Source organism: Mus musculus, chromosome 9 (assembly GCF_000001635.26).
Source record: "Mus musculus strain C57BL/6J chromosome 9, GRCm38.p6 C57BL/6J".
Lineage (NCBI taxonomy): Eukaryota > Metazoa > Chordata > Mammalia > Rodentia > Muridae > Mus > Mus musculus.
Genome location: NC_000075.6, coordinates 69,089,369 through 69,111,103, shown reverse-complemented (window position 1 = coordinate 69,111,103; position 21,735 = coordinate 69,089,369). Strand labels below are relative to the sequence as shown.

Genomic DNA, 21,735 nt, shown 5'->3' with positions numbered 1-21,735 from the left:
AAAAAAAAAATTAAATAAATAAAAAGAAAAAAAAGCCAATTTAACAACAACAAAAAGGGGCATTAGCAGAATATACAAGCTGGAGAGTCAAACAGAATTGTTTGAAATACCTCAGCCTGGTTTCAAAGAGCTTCCTGCCGTCGAGCCCAAACACCCAGACAGGTAGACCGCTGTGAGATATGTAGGCGCTGCCTGCTGCCTGCTCCTTAGATGGTGGGAGCATTTGAAAGCATCAAAGTTTCCCGTATAGATGAGTGTACATTTATCCCCGAGTCTGTGATCTCTGCACTTGCCTATTGTAACTTGCTGTTTAATAGCTTGGCAAACCTTGCCCCTCACAGACTACAGATTCTTCCCCCCCCCCAGCCCCCCTTAAGGATCTGCTTCTCTCCCAGGAGAGTCTCGCTGGGGCTGAGTTTTGAAAAGTTTTCGTTCCTGGGCTTGTGCGAAGATATGGGGTCACTCTTTGAATTCAGCACTGTTGAAAACCTCACTTGCTGGCTTGGCTTTTCCTCACCCTTGGCGTTGGTGATTGGTGTCTGCATGTGGCCAGTTGGTGCCCTCTAACCATGGGGCAGGTGCCAAGAACCAGCCCTGCTAAGAACGAGGAACAACCACAGCCTTGCCCTGTACAGACCCATCACTCCATAAAAACAAGATCAAAGGTCTCCACCTGGCTGCCCACAGACATGGACTGCCTGGACTCTGGCCATGTTCTCAACTTCAGATCACAACTGCAGGGGACACTTCAGACCGAAATTTGTACTGCACATTTCTAATAATCTGAAATCTGGGATCATGTAGCGCTTCCTGTCCTGAGGAGCCTAGTGTACATCAGACCTCCTCCACACTGCAGAGTCCCTTCAATTTGGCTCTCTTGCTACCTCTGTTACCTGCTGGGCCACTGGCTTTTTGAGTCTGTGACCTATGATAAGGACACCTCACACAAAGGCAAATAATGACTGGTAAACTTGGGGGACAGACAGCTGATGTGGCTTCCTGCTGATTTTCAGGACAACACCAGGATAGGATTACAACACCCTGTGTGGCTAGGGAGAAATTGAGGCCCTTGGATTTTCAGTGCCTTACTGCATTCTTGCTGCTTAGGGAGTGAGTGAGCCAGGTATCAAAGCCTGGGCCATCTTTGTTCTTTCTGGCTAGAAATGTGAACACTAGCCAGAACCCACACTGCATCCTCTTGCTTGACCCACTCTAGTCTGGCCATGCTGACTATGCGCCAGGCATTTTGAGTCCTAACTTCCTTCTTTTCTGTTTGTATATTGACCTCCTGTCTACTGAGCTTTCTCCCACAACTTCCCTTCTGTGTCTGAAAGCTCCTCCTCTTGAAAGATTCCACTTACTTGTAAGCCTCTGTGTTAAGACCCCTTCACCCCAAAATCTGACCTCAGAGCTCCCAGAGTCTATTTCTGTAACCCATTCATAGGAAAAGGCATCCCACACAGCCACTGTCAGTTCCTTAAGGGCAGACTCTGCCTCAGGTGTCCCCTCAAGCCTGGTTCTAGTCCTGACAGGCAGGCAATAGTCATTGCAGGGTGGGCTACTAGGTGGAAGAACCTGAACTACACTCATGTCAGGATGTCCTTGAGTTGGAGGACTGAACATAAATCCCACCAGTGTCACCACTGGGTTCCTCCTACCAGGAATGCAGCTCACTTATCCAGCATGACTTCTGATAAATGAGAGCTTGTCACTGAGTCTTCTTTTAGCAGAAGGCATCACAGTCTTAAGTTCTTCAAGGAGCTTCAGATTTGAAACCCATCAGTCAGGTACTGTGGCACCCACCTATAATCCCAGCTCACGGAAGGTAGAGGCAGGGGGATTCGGTGTTCACGATCATCCGCAGCAACATAGTGAGTTCAAACCTAGCCTTGGATACATGAGACTCTTTCTCAAACCAACAACAAAAAAACAGCAGCAATAACAGAACACACACACACACACACACACACACACACACACCACTCCAAGAAAGCTAGTGGAATAAAAAATTAAAACATATAAGACACTTGGTGGGCACAGAGCAAGTAAGGAGAAAGAAATGCTGCAAGATCAGCACAGGGCTGTGAAATTAATAAGACATGAATAATCATACAAGAGCTGGTGGAGCCTCCTGAAAGTACGGACTTAGGGGTGCACTTGGGGGTGAGAGAAGCTGATGACCTATAAACCACTGGCCAGGTGTCAATTGAACTTTCCATTTTTACTCTCTGCCCCCATACCATTTTTGAAACTGTAGAATTGCCTCTGTGGCTAGCTCCTGATGGCATCATTAAAAAAATAAGTACAGAGGCTCATGAGTATGGAATGAAGCAAACGGGGCAGGGGACTCTCTCAGTTGAATGCAGAATGGCCAAACTTAAGCTAGCCACTCTGGCAGGCTGAAGTGAAGACAGGCCCAATGAAGTGAAGACAGGCCTAATAAAATAGGTTTTTATTCTTTCTAATGAACCCATCACGTGCAGAAAACGAGAAAGAACTGACCAGGTGGGAAGGAGGAGTTGACTTCAGCGATGAATTCACAGCTTCTCCTACAGTGATTATTTTAAGAGACGAGAAGGTGGGTGGGTGGGGCACACATTGAGAGGCCGAGTCAATCAGTCCATTTCCGTTTCTCATCTCTAACACATCTTTACGGAGCATACACGGCAGGTGGGGGGCTTTCTAACACGTGAGCTGAAAAGATGGCTTCTATGAGAACCATCACTCATCCTAACCAGGCTACGATGCCCTGTTTAAGATGAGTGAATGGGCAAAATCGTGTTTTTTAATTTTTTTCCCCAGTGTGAATGAAGCAGTAGAAAAAAAAAAGCCACCTCCTTTCTTTAATCTCAAATTCTTAACTGTTAGCCTCAGAAAGTAAAGTACAAAGAGAAATTAACTTCCATGATAAATATTTAAGAAAAACACCCTTTAATTGAGTTGGAGGGAAAGTAAATGTGCCAACTGGTATTTGAGAGAACTGTCTTGATAAGTTCTTTGCAGATAAAATAGCAGGCTGAAAACCTGCCCACGGTTTTTATTCCGTCTTATTATTCGCCCGACTTAGGTATTTTTCCACAGAGAGCATCGGTACTTACAAATATCTTAATGAAGTTGCAGAAGAAAAGGACCCCTGTTTGGCTGATACCTTGCGAGTTAACATGTGCAGTTGTAAGCCAGGATGATTACAGAGATGCTGTGCAAGTTTGGGTAGGGTTTAGGGGATCATCTTCGACTAGCAAACTGTCCTTGAACATCCTAGTCACTAAACGCCACCGGGATCACCCTGGATCCTGCTTTCTGATCTCTAACGTTACAGATGCTTATGCCACAGCTTTGCCTCAGATGCTCAGTGTCCACACGATTACCTTGAAAAACTCAGTATGAGGAACAATTTATATTAAACCCAATCAGACTACCCTCACTGTGCCGGGTGCGTCTCTAACCAGTCTGGGACTCTCTTCTCTAAGGACCTGAAATCCATTGTCTTCACACTTATTTCCACCTCTTGTGGGTTTACCGTTCTGTTTTCTTTTCTTTTTTTTTTTTCACTTCTCTCATTTTTTTCCCCTGTGTGTGCTGACTCTCTCTTTCCTCTTCTACTAAATTATGCTCTATTATTTCCACAGGCTGAAGAGCTCGCAGCTGAAGCATCGCTCCTCACCTTATTTTGTATTCCTAGCATGTGCTCCGACCTGTTTTGAGTTTTATTTGCCGCCAAGTTGCTGACACAGCTCCAGTTCTGTTTTCATATTTTGATTGGGTAGGAGTGTTCATTACTGTGGGTACCAGGCAAGGAAAGAAAGTCATTTTCAAAAGGCACAATTTACACCTTCATTAAAGGGCCTTTTTGTTTCTGAATGCTCTGCCCATTTGAATTCTAAACACTACAAATGTTCAAACATATTACTGTTTTGCTCGGAGAAGAAAAGTTTTAATGAAAATTACAGTGTTTCCATAAGTGTCCTCTTAGGCTCTTTATGGTATGCCCATGGTGGTCCATCTCCCTTTGTGTCTCCAGACTGGCCAGCAATGTGGGCAGCTATAGAAAGTCTGGGAGTCAGGGACTTATAAGAACCATACGTTCAAAGTCAAGTTCTGATCTGCTGACACCAGCCTTCCTGAGGACTCCCAGTTTATTTGGGACATTAGAGAATGCCTGGTTCACATTAAGCTTCTCTTTTAGAACCAGAGAATTCATTCTCTGCAAGAGCAGGGAACTCTTAATGGGACGCTCGGTTCCCACGGAGCTTTCCCATAAAGGAATGCACTAAGCAGAGTAGAGGGATCACAGTTCTGATCTTTGCTCTGGGGGCAATTTAGCTTGAGGGGTTTCTCAACCCCAAAGCTCAGGGGCTCTAGACTCAGGACTGATGTAGGAAACAGGAGAGATCCCATTTCATTTGAGTTTTAGAAAAATGAACAATCATTTTGTGTGAGTCCCACATAATATTTGAGACAGTTATTAAACACACACACACACACACACACATTTATTGCCTCAGAATAGAGATCTAAGAGTCCATTGCATATTTCTGTTTGGTGATTCTAGTGACCTTTGGCACCGTATGAAGGATACAGGTTACAACACCAGAGGCGGGTTTGATGGTTTTCTATAGTCTCTAGACTTTACTTTCTTCACGTCTATGATGCCTACCTTGATCTCCTCACCAAGCGTGGGCTGTTCTTTCTCTGCCTTGGTTACTCAGGACTGCCTATTCCTGGAAGCCTTCTGGAATACCCAGTCCCAAGCAAGGGTTTGCTCCTATAAAGGCCCTCAGAACTCTTGTGCGGACCATGCATCAGAACCATTTTTATTCCTCCTGGGAGCTGCTTTTGTCATTCCTCCTGCATCCCATGCTCTTCCCGGAAGGATGCAAGCTCTTAGGTAGCAGTGCCCTTGCCTAATGGCTCCTTATAGCTTTGCAGAATCCAGCATTAGGCCTTTTGTATTAGTTGGTAATCATGAGGATCCTGATTTAAAAGGCAACTCAGGGGCTGGGAATGTGACTCCGTTGGTAGAGAGAGTTCTTGCATAGCACAAATGATGCCCTTGGTGTGATTGCCAGCACCCAAGAAACATGCAAAAGGTATATGCCAGCAATACCAGTATCAGAAGTTCAAGGTTATTGTCAGCTAAGTAGTTACAGGCCATCATTGGCTATATGACACCTTGTCTCAAATAAGTACTAAATATTTGCTATTAATACATAAAATAAAAGATGAGCATTAATTATCACAAAGCTGCTTTTTTCTTTTCCTGCAGGTTTGGTTTTCTGGCATTTGTTTTCTCCTGCAAGGGGAGAAGATAGCTCAGGCCTTCTTCTACAATGCGAGCACAAGAGTCACACACATACACTGGCTCAGACAATCAGTGTGGATCCAGACTAATTTCTTATGGGTCCACAAATACAGGATGAAAATTCTGACGGGGGAGTGGGGGAAGGCACTTGCTGTCCTTATAGGTCAGTTGCCTCCTCTGAGCAAAGAGCCCAGTGACTTGTCATTCTTAGGGATCATGAAGACATCCTTTGTCTTGAAGAAAATGTAGGCAGCCCATGGCTGACGTGTATTGAAGATTGGAACTCAGAGTGCATTTCTTCCAAGTGTGTACTATGCAAAACTAGACGCTGAGTTTCCCAATGAGAATTCTGAGGCAGGAAGCAGTATCAACTCTTTCAATCACAGTGAGAAAGGTAGGACTTAAAAATGACATTTGGAGAGAGAGCCAGCTGGAGAGCAGATGGTAGAATCTCCCTAGTTACCTGGGGTTCTATGTCATACGCACTGGGAGTTTCTACTTGCCAACCAGATTACATGGTGGTCTAAATCCCAAGAGAGTTAGAAAATTGAGTTTCTAGGAAGAAAACTACAGAGAAATGGTGTGGGCATTACCTTTCTTTGAAAAGTTTAAATTTATTTTCTGCTCCGTTAGATGGATGTCTATATCTCGTTGGAGGAGTCACGTTGTGAATCCGGACATTTAGATCAGGTTGTGGGTGCTAGAGAGATGGCTCAGTGGTTAAGAGTTCTTATTCCTCTCAAAGAAGGCCCAAGGTTCATTTCCCAGCATGAGCAGTTACAGAGAGTTACAGATAGTTCGCAACCATTTGTAATGAGCCAGTTCCAAGGCATCCGTCTCCCACTATGGCGTCCACAAAAGCCACATGCATATGATGCACTTACACGGTGTAGACAAAACAGATGTACCCATAAACTTAAAAATCAGTGAATAAACACAATTAGAATAGAATAGGGAAGCCTGACATTTACACATCATCTTAGGAACTTGGCTTCCTCTTTTGCTTCTGTTGCCAGCCATAAAGATAGGGGGTGTCCACTGAACTGTGCACCCATCTGGGGTCTGCACTGACCTCCCAGCACTGGCTCACATGCACTCTTACCACAGCCTTCCTCACTGCTGGTCTGCAGTCCAGCCATGTTTGCTCTTCTCCCCACACCCACATTCCAGGCTCAATTAGGAGAATCCCGGTTTTATATCCACACTACAGCAGCACATTAAAATGTCCTCGATTAAGCCCTGGATTAGCATGTGCCCAGACTTTATCTTAATTGCCGATTAAGAGTAATCCCTCCAGGGAATTTTCTGGAGCTGCTTTGTTACCAGGAGGGGTGAATCATTACATATTTGGGGTTACCAGTACCACTTAGCTTCTTTTGATGAACATGGAGGGCCCTCAGTTCTCTGGCCTTCAAGGAAGAGACTTTTCATTGCTCTCTGACAATCTCCCTAGACAGCTCATTTGCACCCGAAAGGTCGGGTTGGGAGGGATAATGCTTTCATCCATCTTGACAAGTATGGGATACAGAGCTTGGCTTGCTCTATCTACGGTGAACTTTGGCCCGGAGAATGATATTCTTCACACATTTTTGTCCTGGGTTGTTCATAGTGGTTACTTACAAAATTCTCTCTCTCTCTCTCTCTCTCTCTCTCTCTCTCTCTCTCTCTCTCTCCCTTTCTCCCTCCTTCCCCCTTTCTCCCTTCCTTCCTCCCTCCCTCTTTTCCCTACCTCCCCCCAAGTATCTATAATTGACTGAACCATTTGAGGATCTTGTATATACAGCATGGTCTTTGAGCCTAAATACCCCAGCATGAATTTTTGAAGGAAGAGTGAGTAATTAAAGGATATAAAGAGAATCATTTTCTCTAGTTTTAACTTGGCCATAGATTTTTTTTTCATGATTGGTGATGGGTAAGTACATAAAAATATATTCAGTACTAAGAAGTATACAATCTAATGTGAAGCTCCACAGCTTCAGAGGGACTGTTCTAAGTGCGAAGAAGTTCCTTGAGGTCTGTAGGTTAGAGGGACTGTTCTAAGTGCGAAGAAGTTCCTTGAGGTCTGTAGGTTTCAGTCAGGTTAATGGTGTGTGTGTGTGTGTGTGTGTGTGTGTGTGTGTGTGTGTGTCTGCGCATGCGCATCCACTCATGTGCTTTAGTGTGCATATACACATGGAGGGAGGAATCAACCTGAAGGGTTGTTGCTCAGGTTTTTTTTGAGATAGGGTCTCTTGATTGATGATTAATTTGGCTAAGCTATGGAGCCAGCAAGACCCAGAGATCCACCTGTGCCTGTCTCTGCAACACTGGGATTATAGACATGTATCACCTGCCTGGCTCTCTTACTGTGAGTCCTGAAAATTAAACTCGGGTGTTTGTGTTTGCAAGAGGAGCACTTTACTGACTGAGTTACCGCCCTAGTCTACTTCTGGAGATTTCTCATAGTGCATTTCTCTGCTTTGTAACGTAAGGAGCCTAAGCATATGATCAACCACTCTGGGTTTCCTCCAGGTATATGGGTTAGCTGAGTCTTTCTCGGAGTCTATCAAGGTGAAGCAATCTTAGCAGTCACCATTAAATATGGCAGCCCATTTGAGGCTGTCTCCATCTGAGACTCCATCCTAACTCAAAGGTCATCTCTGGAAGTGCTTCATGCTAAGAGGCCATCAATAGATGCCCTGGAGAGGCTTAGCATCCTTCTGGACCCTATGGGACATTTGTTCCTAAGGGCTTCTTCTCAGGTGGCTGGGAGCGTTTTTGATCCTAGTAGGGAGAACTGTTGCAAGCACGAAGAGGCTGCCTGCTCATCTCCTTGCCCTGCCTCACTAAACCCCTGTCTTTGCAGCATCTGGGAAGTATCTATAGATGCCTCAATATCTAGGTCACTCAGAGGTCTCACTGCCGTCATCGTTCTTTTCACTAAAGACCTGAGATGTGCCTCCTTTGTCACGGCTCCCCTGAATGGACAGAAGTCGTTTGTGGGCTCTTTCTGGAACACTCCGATCCAGCCCTTCCTGTGGTGATCTTATTTTCTTCCTAAAGCTGACACAAGAACTGAGGATGAAAGCTTTCTCTTAGTAAAACCCACATGATAACCATGTTTCTTAGATTCTATTACAAAACACTACTGGCCTTAAGTGGAAACCTGAAAATTTATGGTAAATTACAGTAGGAATTCATGATCACTCAAAGCATTCCTTCAGCTTCCTTTGTGACTGATATTTGAAGTCTATTACTGTAACCTCTGAAGATGTTTTTCCTGAGGTAAGTTCTCTGTGGGACCAGTGACACCCCACACCCCTGAGGCTTCTTAGCTATGAGTCACATGACCACCCAGTAAGACTTTCTTTCCTCTTTCTTCTGCAAGCCCTTCTCTGGCGCGTTCCTTCCATTTGTAATGGGCTCCCAGGATAAGCTGCCTTCAGCCTTAGCATTAACACGAGTCTAAATGGATAGGATTTCCACATTATTCTGGTCCAAGCTGCAAATGATGAGCGTGCTTCCCCATCGAGCCCCGACGGCAGTATTTCTGGGCTTCTCCTTGATGGGGGCTCACTTCGTTAATAGAATTCTCTCTTCAGTTGTTTGACTATGTTAATGTTGCTAGAAGGGGGGAAGGGGGCCCAATTTTCCTATATGTAAGCTGGTTTCAAATGTGTGTGTGGGTTCTCTTGAGCAGATCTCTCTCTCTCTCTTTTTTCCTATAGAGACTTTGTAATTACCATTTTCTTTTTCCTCTTTATAAAAGCTAGCATCTTGCTAGGCATGCCGCCAGCAGTACTTAGGTTTTAGTATTGATAAAATTCTTCTTGGATATTTCTGGTATCAGCTTTAAGACATTTTAAAGTCCTTTTTCATTTTGCTCATATTGTTTCTTCCATATGCATGAATCACGGTGTACACACACACACACACACTATTCATTTATGCCTACCTTGGACCACATCTGAGCCTACATATTCCCTCAGGGGACACAGTGGTCTCTCTTCCTATTAATGAACAGTATGTTGTTGCTGATTTGTGGAGGGCTTAATTTAATAAACACAGAAAGATGAATATGCTTATGGGACATCAAACCTCTTTAGGTTTCAAATTACTGACTTAGAAGAACTGTCTTGTGAAGCACGGGGTCCTTTCACAGCTGGGTCATTACAGAATATGATGTGGCGTGGGAAGGTGAGCCTACCTTCGGCTCCGACTCCTTCTGCCCTCTGATTCCATCTCTCTATCCCTAAGTGCCCAAGGACGCATCAGATCTGCAGACTTCAGCAATGTCTGCGTGCGAACTAGTTCAGCGTAAACTCTGTGGCTTAGTCTTTATCACTAATTCGATGGGAACTTTGTTGAAGGGAAAGCATTTTGCTGGCTCAGTTATAACTGAGTTTAGACAGCACCAGAAGAACATCGTGACACCTGCCTAGCTGGAGATGAGGGGACTCATGACATGAACACTGGAGTAAGTGTCCCCCTGACGTTCTCTTTCTCCCTTGCTATCCTTCCTCGAAATTCTTCAGACCAAAACCTGTGTTCCTGGCCCCACTTTCCCCATTCCTGTCCTGGACAGATGAGTGAAGCCCAGAATCAGACGCATCTGGGAACTAGTCCGTATTGCAGCATGAGTTAATAAGGACCAGCCTAAAGATGTCTCCCTCACTAGCCATGCCCCACCCTAGGCATTTTCGCTGCCTGAATCTATGGCAGACATTACTAATTGATCACAGAATCCTTTCCAATTAACACCAAGTGGCAGCTCCCAAGTCCTTTACTGTAGAACTTCAAGCAGTCACTACCTATCAACCAGAGTTCAAACGTGAGCTAAAATTTATGGACATGCCTGGGATGAGGTTCTGAGTAAGCAAGTTAGCTGAGGTTTGAATCCCAGCTCCAAGCCTGAAAAACAGCATGACTTCTGCCAAATTTACTACGCACCCCAGTTTTATTCCCCGTAAAGTAAGGAGAATAATTCTTTCTCGTATGATTGCTGTATTGAATGAATCAATCATTAAAAAATGCTAAAAGCAGTGTCTGCCATACATTAGAAGGCAGATGTAAATGTATAAGCATTCTGGTGGTTGTTGAAAGCAAATGCTGGCTGTGAAGCTATGTGGGCCACATCCCTCCATCTTGGTAAGTTACGTGATGAAGCAATTTTCTAGTGGGCTCAAGGGAAGAAAGCATAGAATAGAGCCAGCCACTCTAGTCAGGGCTGGAGGGAGATGAAGACCTGGAAGGTCAGTGGCCTCAGTCACTGTGTGCTGTGCTGTGCTGTGCAGTGCTGTGCTGTGCTGTGCAGTGTGCTGTGTGCCGTGTGCCGTGTGCCGTGTGCTGGGAAGATAGAAAGAAAGAAACAAACATCCAAGATTCAGAAGTTTGCCAGGACATGAGCTTTTCTGCAAAGCAAACCAGAATAGGTACAGTACAAGACAGCGCAGCACAGCACAGCACAGCACAGCCCAGCCCAGCCCAGCCCAGCCCAGCCCAGCCCAGCCCAGCCCAGCCCAGCCCAGCCCAGCCCAGCCCAGCCCAGGACAGCACAGCACAGCACAGCACAGCACAGCACAGCACAGCACAGCACAGCACAGCACAGCACAGCACAGGACAGCACAGCACAGGACAGCACAGCACAGCACAGGACAGCACAGCACAGCACAGGACAGCACAGCACAGCACAGCACAGCACAGCACAGCACAGGACAGCACAGGACAGCACAGCACAGCACAGCACAGCACAGGACAGCACAGGACAGCACAGGACAGCACAGCACAGCACAGCACAGCACAGGACAGTACAGGACAGCACAGCACAGCACAGGACAGCACAGCACAGCACAGCACAGCACAGCACAGCACAGGACAGCACAGCACAGCACAGCACAGCACAGGACAGGACAGGACAGCACAGCACAGGACAGGACAGCACAGCACAGCACAGCACAGGATAGGACAGGACAGCACAGGATAGCACAGGACAGTACAGGACAGCACAGCACAGCACAGCACAGCACAGCACAGGACAACACAGCACAGCACAGCACAGGACAGCACAGGACAGCACAGCACAGCACAGCACAGCACAGCACAGGACAACACAGGACACACAGGATAGGACAGGACAGGACAGCACAGCACAGCACAGCACAGCACAGGACAACACAGGACACACAGGATAGGACAGGACAGCACAGCACAGGACAGCACAGCAGAGCACAGCACAGGACAACACAGCAAACAGTCCAGCCCAAAGACAGAATACAACTGAGCTGAGCTATGGACTAAAGTCTGGGGTCCAGTTCTGGTTGAGAAAGTTGAGTTATTATGGGCCCATGAATTTTTTTTTTTTTTTTTTTTTTTTTTTTTTTACTTTTTCATATGTGTGTGCACATGCGTGTGTGTGCTATGCACATTTGGGTACACAGGTATGAGTGAGGGTGCTTATGCATATGGGGGGTGTCTAAGGTTGAGGTCCAGAATCATCCTGGATCACCCTTTCACTTTATTCACTGAGGCAGGCTCTCTCAATCGAACTCAGAGCTTTCCCACTATGTTGATTTCTCTCTGAACTTGCTCTGAGATCCCTATTTACTCTCTCTGAAGCTGGAATTACAGGCAGCCCCTCCATGGCCACCTGGCATTTACTTACTCCTGCATGCATGCCATGAGTCCCCTCGTCTCCAGCTAGTCAGGTGCCATGATATTCTGGTTCTGTGTAAACTGAGTGTTTGATAGGTTTTAAGGATCCGAACTCTGCTCCTCTTTCTTGAATCGTAGTATTTAACTACTCCATTTTCCCTGCCCAAGCACAGGAGTTTTAAACTGGGCTACCCTCCCCTAATTGCTGGATCAGTAACAACCAGCTCTGGATATATGCAGTCTCTAACCAGAAGTCTCCCTCCTTTTATCCCTTCCCAGCACTCCAAATGCCCCTCTAATCCGGCACATACTTGACTGACTTTTCTGTTACTAATTGTTAATTTTCTTAGCGAGAATATAGATCCTCAAAGGTCCATCTTGCTGAATTACACCTGGAACCTAGTGTGGCGCTTTGTTCATCACAGGTGCTGAGCAAACGCTAGCCAGAGAACAAGCACATAATGTCTATCAAATGCAGGCAGTTCTCATACCCGGAAGACCTGGGGCCCATCACAACAGCAGCAAACACAAAGCAACAGCAACATGAAAACAAGAAAGGAACCAGGAAAGGAAGCAGTGGGACTCAGTCCTCTGCAAGGACATGTGACACCGTAAGAGGAGCTGGAAAACAAAACCGAAGCCAGGGCAAGTGATCAGGGAAACAGACAAAACAAATCAAACAAACAAAAACAGAATAAAGAACTGTGGTAGAGACCAAAGGGAGTGTTGTGATATCACCCCAAAGTTACTTGCCTGGTAATCAGGAGACCCTGGTTGAAGTCTCAGCTTTGTGTAAACTGGGCTGTGTGACCCTAGGCGTGTCACTATGCCTCTCTGTGCCTCAGCCTTCCATCTGAGTTAAGTGTGATTTAATTCGAATATCATATGACTACTAATTTCACCAATTTCAAAAGTGGCCAAACCTGACCTCATCCTGCATAGTAAGATACTAAAATAGACAACTACCAAAGTTTGATCTTGAGTAGGAGAAAAATTAAAACAGCATGTTCTGGGCTAGCAAGACGGCTCAGCAGATAGAGACCCCCCACCGCCAACCCCGATGCCTGGAGAAGGACTGAGAGATCCACATGATGGAAGGAGAATTGTCTCCTGCAAGCTATCCTCTCATCTCCAAAGTCCTGCTGTCCCTGTCATGGTTTCTCTCATATATACATACAGATAAATAAATCATAAATAACCCTCCACTTCAGCCTCCCGCTCCTCTAGTCGCAGAGGGCTGTAGTCCCTGGGTGAACCACCTCCATTAAAATACCCTTATTCAGCAGAGCAGTCATTTAACCCAGAAGGTGGGGTGGTGGGAGCCTGCCTGCTGTAGAGGCCAGGTGCTGTGCCTCTAATAACCATGCCTGAGACCAGAGAATCAAGCAGCATCTCACTAGCTCGGGAAATGAGGAAAATACCAATAGCTGAGGGCATATTGAACTGCTGAGCCAGGGGGTGCAGATGCGCCTTCAAACGGCTTAGGAAAGCATTGCTGCTGCAGCGTAAGTGGGTTACCACGGCCTCACAAAAGCACACCTGGAGGGGCTCCTCGCCCCCGTGCATCCTTGAATATTGAACCCAGAGAAGGAAATTGACGAGCTGTTTAATCCAATCGTCAATATGTACTCCTGTTGTATAGACTCCACGGAGTGAAAACTCAAGCCTCTGCCTCCGGGCGAGAACAAACCAACTCAGCTGTGCGGGCCTGGTAGCTGCGTTGCCAGCAGTTTCTCCGAGGATGGTCAGTGCTCCTAGATCAAAGTGGCTAATAAGTTTTTGATCTAGCTTATTGAAGACCTGGACCCAGGTTTGTCATCTTTTTGAGTTATAATGGTTTTCTAGTGAAATTTGGGTATTGGGAACCCCCACTTCTCACGCTGAAGACATTAGATCTTAGTTTCCTCATCCAAACAGAAAGGCTAAACAACCCCAGTGCTAAAGAGTCACTTTCCCCACAGAGGCTCGCAGCCTTGCATAACTTTGTGTTATGCATCAAACCTAACTCAGTGCGGCCTGATGACCCAAGTGTAGATACCTGTCTATTCCTGGCTGTCTTACTACTGACAGAAAATGGGCCGCATTAGCATAATCATCAATGAAATTATATTTACTATTATTTTTTTAAGTGTGTGTGTGTGTGCCAGCAATTGTGTACACGTGTGTTTGTGGTGTGGACAACATTGAATGCCTTCCTCAGGTGCTGTCCATCTTATTTTTGAGACAGGGTCTCTCATTAGTCTGAAGCTCACGCATTGCTCCAGACTGGCTGGGCCCAAGAATCCTTGGGCCTGTAGGACTAAAATTAATAGTGGGCATCACAAAGCCAGGCTGGTTTGCCCATGCTCTGGCTATCAAACTCAGGACCTCGCTCTTGCACAACAATGTGGAGAGAATTCTGGTTTCTTTAAAAATCCAATTGTGTTATGTGAATATGTTTTTGTTTTCATCCCAGGTGTGGGTTATGGTGCTAGTTCATATTGTTCACAGCAGCTAAGTACGATTTGTCTTGAGCTCTGGCTGGGGCATGATTCTGTCAGCTGAAGATAGTTTATGTGTAGAATTCTGGGGACTCTTGAGAGGGTATAAAAATGCCAGATTCCTGAGAAGAAGGGTTGCGATGGCTGTTGCTCCCCCCCCCCCCAGCTGCTGTAGTTTGTCAAGGGATCCTGAGCAAAGGGACGAGGAGAAGAAGAAGTTGGAGATAGCCTGTTGACAAAGATTAGACTTTCCTCAAGGAACTCGATGCCCCTAATAAGGAGAAACTAGTCTAAAGAGATCTAAGACCCCCTTTCCCTCTAACCTTCTTTCTTGCCTACTTGGCATTGCGGGGGTTGAAAGAATAAGAGTGGAGAAGGATAGTAGATACAAGAACCCAATAAAGTAACCAAAGCAGTTATTACAAAAGGTGCTCTACCAGCAGAGCCATCTCCCCAGTCTTGAACATTCTCCAATGCTTTAGACCCAAACCCTTCTGCCTTGCAGTCTCCAGTTTGACTTTTCTGAAGACTTAATGAAGGCCACAGGGCAAAGAGCTGAGTTTTCTGAAAACCAACAGCTTTCTTTAGCCAAGAACAGAGCCCACCACCCCCAGTCCTTCTCACTTTGGAAGATAACTCTTGTTTTCCCTGGCTATCCCGGATCTTCTTGCTTCTTGATCCCTAGTCCAGGGCATTACGAAGAACACCCTGCCCGCAGGTGGAAGGGTAGCCATGTTCAGAGCATTGAAGTCAGTGGAGGACGATCTGGAAGGCTCCCTTTGAGTTTCAGGTTCAGGCATTGCCCAAAACTCAAAGTGAGAACAATGTAGACTTAATAACAACTTCCAGAGAGGCCGTTTCAAGTTCAAAGTGGACTGTAAACATTAATTAATCAATTCCCTCCTCTCAACATGGTGTGAGGTATAAATTAGTTCCACTTTATAGATGGGAATGGCTAGGTAAGGGGGTTGCAGTACCTACTTCAAGTACATATGTACTACAACCCCAAAAGACGTGAGCAAGTGGGATTTCTATGTACATTAAGAGCTTATCTGGCTTTCCTAGTTCAGAAAAACTAATGAACGTCCCATTGCCATCCCAGGAACAGAAGTGAAGCATCATTGTCTCCTTGCAGTGGTGAGGTATGCCCAGCCAACTTTGGTTCCATGTTTATCCCATTGAATCAGTTTTAGGGTCTCAAGGGATTGACTTCTTCCAAGAGAACCAAGAGGAATGGCTCTGGCTAGGTCATCGGAATGTCCAGAATTTCCACTTGACTGACTGACACAAGTCCCTGAAAGCACACCTGAATTTTATCAGCCTAAAAGGGCTGACATCTGCAAACTTGGTCATTCACCGTCCATGCACCTGGATGGGGTGGTCAGGGCTGTGTAAGAGTGACCTCTATTCTGTGGAAGAATCAAGGAGCGAGCACACACACACACACACACACACACACACACACACACACACACACACACACAGAGTGGGGAGATTAACAGGCCGACCCTTATTATATATTTTCTTTATGGAACTTAGCTTGCTCGGGCTAGTGAGGCAGATGACTTCATCAGAGTGCTCAGAATCTAATCATGAGGGCCTGGGTTTGGACTCTGAGTTACCCATATAAGGAGGTGAATGTGGTGGGTAGCACATGACTATAAATCCAGTGACAAATGGGTCTCTAAAGCCAGCCATCTTAGATAGTCAGTGAACTTCGGATTCAGTGAGAGATCCTGTCTCAGAAATTAAGTCATAGTAAAGACAATTGATTTCGACCTCTGACTTCCAAGAATGTGTTCACATGTAAACAACCACCTAAATACATACATAAACCACATCCATGCACACAGACACAAGGATCAAAATTTTTAAAAATAAAATAAGTTTATTAGTATTACTAATCTATATCTCCTATAAAAGGTAAACTGTTGATCACATTATAGTCGACTGCACAAGGTCTTTTTGTTTGTTTTGTTTAAGATAATTCTAGCCTCTGATCGTCCCATCATGTGGAAATGGTTCCACCTTTGTCCCGGGAATTGCCTTACCCTGATAAGCCTGGGTATCTTTTCCACGGGCTAAAACGTCATGGCACGGTCAGCTGAGACCCAGTGGGTTGATCTTTGTAGCACACTTGCACAGGGAGAGTGGCCTCAGCTGAAGTACTGTGACACTCAGATTTCAGCCTCGCCTCATCCGTAACATCTGGAAATGTGTTTTCCCAAATGCACCAGGGTTGCAAGCAAATCTTTATATATCCCAGGGATGGGCTCACACCTCGCGGAGCACACCTGAAATGGTGTTAGGTGCGAAGGAAGGCAGAAGGAGGGGAGCTTTAGTTGAGAACATTAGGAATATAGAAGAATTTGTAGATAAACAGCGGGAGGAAGTCTGCCTTTCTGTTCTTATTGCATATAGAGGGTGAAAAGTTTTAGCCTGGCAGACCTCAAGTATAGCTGCTTATCACGGTCACTTTGGAGAATTGGGAATCAAACAGTGACCTCCCCAGCACAGAGAAAGCAAAACAGTAGCAACAAACTCTCCTGCCTGCTTGTGCTCACTGCATTTGTCTTCTCCAGAATCAGAGTGGCCAGCTGGGATGCGCAAACAGCCCTGGAAGCCTGGGATGCTCAAATAGGCCTGTAAGGCTAGGATGCTCAAACAGGCCTGGTAGCCTAGGGCAGAGGGTGGGAAATAAACGCGTGACATGCAGCAGGGCATGGACAAGAGAGATGCTCCCTTAAGAAGAATCAGGCTTATTTCTTCCTGGGAAGGTGCTGGAGTACACACCGCTGTTCAATTAGGGATTAGACTTTATTTGTGGTTTTCACGTAAGAAACTTATTTTAAAACAAGCTGTCTTCATTATCATTTTTATTGAAATGGACTCAAAGTAATTTGCTTGATGGATGAGCAGAAATGAAATAGAACGAGGACCTCAAAATAACTGAAAATGGAAAAAAAAATTGAAACACAAAAAAATAAAAATGATGCTGCTTTGTGGATTATATACTTCCAGGGAACATAGTCTGAATTCAGCGAGGCGACTTCGCTGAGGGAACTGCCAGCTAACAATGATGACAGATGTTGTTGTCCCTAAAGGCAGATGCCACTTGGCCTAGGTTAGAAAGGTTTAAGAGACAGGAAGAAAAAAAAATAGAGATTTTTGATTTGCATCTAACACAGGTCATGCAATCCCGCAAAGGCTTTCTGTTTTATAACCCACTGGACATTCCCCAATTTCCCCAATGTCTTATTAGTTTGGTTCTCTCATTGTGACCATTTCACAGATGAAGCACTTTAATCTGAGAAAGATTAAGTCACTTCTCAAAAGTTATAAAACTAGGGGGCTAGGAAAATGACTCAGGGAGTAAACTATTTCCCCACATAGTCAAGAGGACCGGGGCAGTTTAGATCCCCAGCACCCTCGTCAAAGCCGGACAGGAGTGGTGGGCCATCTGTCAATTCAAGGTTAGGGAGCCTTGATTGGGTTAGGTTAGTTTTGGGGGATGGTCTTCCCCATCCCCCAAAACTTAGAGCTAGATCAGCCTGATCCAGCTTCAGTAAGGGGCCTGCTTTAGTAAAGAAAGTAGAGAGTGATTGAGGAAGACTCTGATAACATCAACCTCTGGGCTCCATGCATATGCACACCTGCATGTATGTGCATATTAACCACCACCCACCCCGTGGCAAACATACATATTCACAATGCATAAGCATATACAGAAACAAGTTACAAAACTAGTAAAGAGGACAGCTGGGTCTTTTGGATTCAGCAGGCCGAATTTACATCCCACCATGCTCTGGTGTTATAGACAATCTGGTGGTGAAGCGGGTGAGTGTGTGTGTGGTGGGATGTTTGCTCTGGATGTGGGGTTCTCAGGCTGGCTGGTTGTGATGGAGTGTAATCGGGAGAGGTGAACACAGCTTTTTCTTCGCCTAGATCAGCACTGTTCCAGATGAGTGTGAACGCAGCATGTTTGTAACTGTCAACTTTGAGGTTGGGGACTCCCTTGGACTTGCATCTCCCAGCAGCCAGGGTAGCATTTCTGGCTTGCATGCATCTTTAAAACCACACCCATGGGGGGCGGGGGGGGGGAGAGAAAACACAAGCAGTTGAGGTTTTGTCTGCTTCAGCTAGGACTTCATTGGCACCTACTGAGCCCTTGGCTTGATTTCCCCTCCGCCTAAAGGAGGCAGGACTGTGCCTGGCCAGTTCCCCGGTGTTTCTAAGGTGTCTCTTCAGCTTGGAGAGGCCCACAGAGTCCAGTGGAGTGGATTTCGTGACTCGGGTCAGCATGAGCTCCTCCCAGGCAAGTGGAGGGAGGGAGAACGAAAGTAGCTTTCCACAGCTCTGTAGGCTGAGCAAGCCAGCGACTTGGCCTTGGTGTCAAGTCAGTTATATAAGCTCTGGCTGCCTGCCTCCCTGGCGGGGGAAGGGACAGAAAGGAGCAGGAAAGGCCTTATTAGCATTGTGATAAGAAACTAGACAGAGAAAGCTTGCTGTCTTGAGAGCCTAGAGCCAGGCGCTTCCTATTTCATTCCACAGTTTTCAAGTCCTCCCTTGCACAGTAGGGGAAGCCAGCAGAGGGAACCAAGCTGGGACTTCCAGGCCCAACTTTATTAAACCTTAAAACAAGCCCTCTTCTAGCAAAATAGTTCAGTTGGTGGAATGTTTGCCCAGCATGTATGGAACCCTGGGTTCCATACCCAGCATTACATAGAACAGGGCAGAGTGGTGGTCATAATACCAAGAGACCAGAGGCAGGAGATCAGACGTTTAAGGTCATCCTTGACTACACAGCAGGTTTGAAGCCAGCCTTAGTTACATGAGACCCTATCTCAAAACAAACCAAATCGAAACACCCCACCCGCACCCCTTCTGCAAGTCTTCGGAAGACCAATGGTTAGGGACTTAGGAAAGTCAAGATGGATGAAGTCCAGGGTTGAAGACAGGCACCGTCATGCATTTTGCAGCCAGGCTTTGCCATCGGAAGCCTCCCTGGGGATGACTGAAAGATGGAAGCACCTCGGCCCAAGACTCCCGCCAGCTCCTTCCAAACCTTTCAATAAGGACAACAAAAATAATAACAATGTGTCCTCAACGGGGTCCTTTACTTTGAAGGTCTGTCTCTTTGGGTCACAAGAGTGACAGTCATCTATTTGTTTTTAACTGGCAGGATGGCCGTACAGATACTCCTTGTCACAGAAATCACTTTAATCACTTTCAATGGAGACGGTAGGCACTCCTCCACAGCTGCCACCCACCTTCCCAGCCAAGGGAAGAGACGTTTCCCTTTCTGCATCTGTCCCACAAACGTGGCCCTAAAACATTGCTCATGAGTGGCCCTAGACGAGAGAACTTGTAAGGAAATGCTCATTCCAGCTAGTAATAAAAATGAAAATTAACGCAACCTCAGAGGGGTCTTTTCATTTTTGTCTTACAAACTAATATTCTTGATGCTGGTCAGGCTGCACTGAACCTGAGAGACTTAGGCTGTAAATCAGCATAATTCCTCACTAAAGAAACACCCGTGCTTTGTAACAGGAATCAGAAGATGCACTTCACCCTGACTCAGTAATCCCTCTCTTGGGGATTTATACTAATGAAACCATCTGACAAGCAAAAAGCTACACAAACTGCCCTAGTGTTGCTACTGATCAGCTCTAATCTCCCTCTCTCCCCGTCCTCCTCCCCGTCTCTCTGTCTCCCTGACTCTGACCCTGTCTTTGTCTCTATGTCTCTTTGTCTCTATGTCCCTCTCTCTTTCACACACACACACACACACACACACACACACACACACACACACTGTTAGAAGGAGCCTAATGTTTAGTAGCTGGGGAGGGCTTAGCAAATTACAGCATATTGACAGGAGATGTTACTTACACAGCCACCTAGGTCCAAAAGACGCAAGGAGCAAATTTTAGACTATTGTCGCTAGTATGTTAGGATTTACATGAAAGAAAGAACGTCTTTCTTGGTGTGTTTTAACATGTAAAAGAAACTGTACAGTAGAGAAAGTAGCAGGAGGCTTGCGGGTGACTAAGATCCTTTCCATATCATCCAGTCAAAGGGACTTTTGTTTTCTTATTAATTTCTGAATCAATTTTTTAAATTGGGAATTAAAATTATACATTTATCCACACAATGCTTTGAAAGACATATCCATTGTGGAATGGAGAGACTGAGTTAGTTAACATTGACAACATATCATATATGCATCATCTGTATGTATGTGTGTGTGTGTGTGTGTGTGTGTGTATGTACATGTGTGTGAAGGGTCATGTGGGAGTCGGAGTACCCGTGGTGACCAGTGGGTGATCTTGGTTTTGTTTCTCAGGTGTCCGCTGTCACTTGTCATTCATTGACCTGGTAGACTAGACTGGCTGGTGGGCAAGCCCCAGGAATCCTCTCGCCTCTGCCTCCCCAGCACTCAGATTACAAACACAGGCCACCATGCCCAGCTATGTGCGTTTGTTGTTGTGCTGTTTTAATGTGGGTTCCGGAGAACAGACCTCATGGTCTCATTCGAGCATGAGAAGCGCTTTATCAGCCAGAGCCATCTCCTCATTTTTGATGGTGAGAACAGTTAGTACAGTCAAGGGGTGTTCTCCGAGGACTTTGGGGATGAAGAGAAGCTTGCCTAGATCATGTGGGACGCTGGAGGGGCCTCAGTCCCTTGCCCCTGACTGCAGGGTGAGTCGTAGGAATCTCAACTTTGGAGGGAAATACTTTCAGTTTTCCAAGTAGGATGACTTTTAGGCGTGCTGACATAGACCCCACACTACCAGTTTTGCCAAACAAGCTCCTGCCTACTGCTAGTGGGTCCTGATAAAACCCCCAGTGCTAGGCTTCCAGAACCTTCCAGATGGACAACCTGCCTGTTACCATCTTGAAGCTAGGAACTCGAACTAGTCTGAAACAGGTGACTAAGAAAGGAGATTTCTTTCTTTTCTTAAAACAGTATCTTTTTGTAAAGACATAATAGTGAGTACTTGAATTGTTCAAAATACATCATATATACATGCATGACAATATATTACATATACACATGCATAAAAATATCATGCAGGAAGGGAGCTTTTATGTGTGACTCTAAACCCAGCCCCAAATTGGTTTAAAACTTACTAGGTATAGTCAGACCAGTTGAAGCTACATCTTTGAACCCCAACAGCATCCACTCATGGCCAATGAGGCCAGGGAACAGAGCAGTGGGGTCATGAATTACTTTTCATTGCTTTATCTCCTACTGGGGGAAGGAAGGTGCCAGGATGGCTTGATCAGGCTTGATCAGGTTTAAAAGCTAGCATAATGTCC

General features: G+C 45.7%; 1 protein-coding gene across 1 annotated transcript in view; it reads right to left on the bottom strand.

Moving 5' to 3' along the window:
- Rora (RAR-related orphan receptor alpha) overlaps positions 1 to 21,735 on the bottom strand; it is a 734,843-nt gene that overhangs the window by 277,143 nt on the left and 435,965 nt on the right. The window lies entirely within an intron of this gene.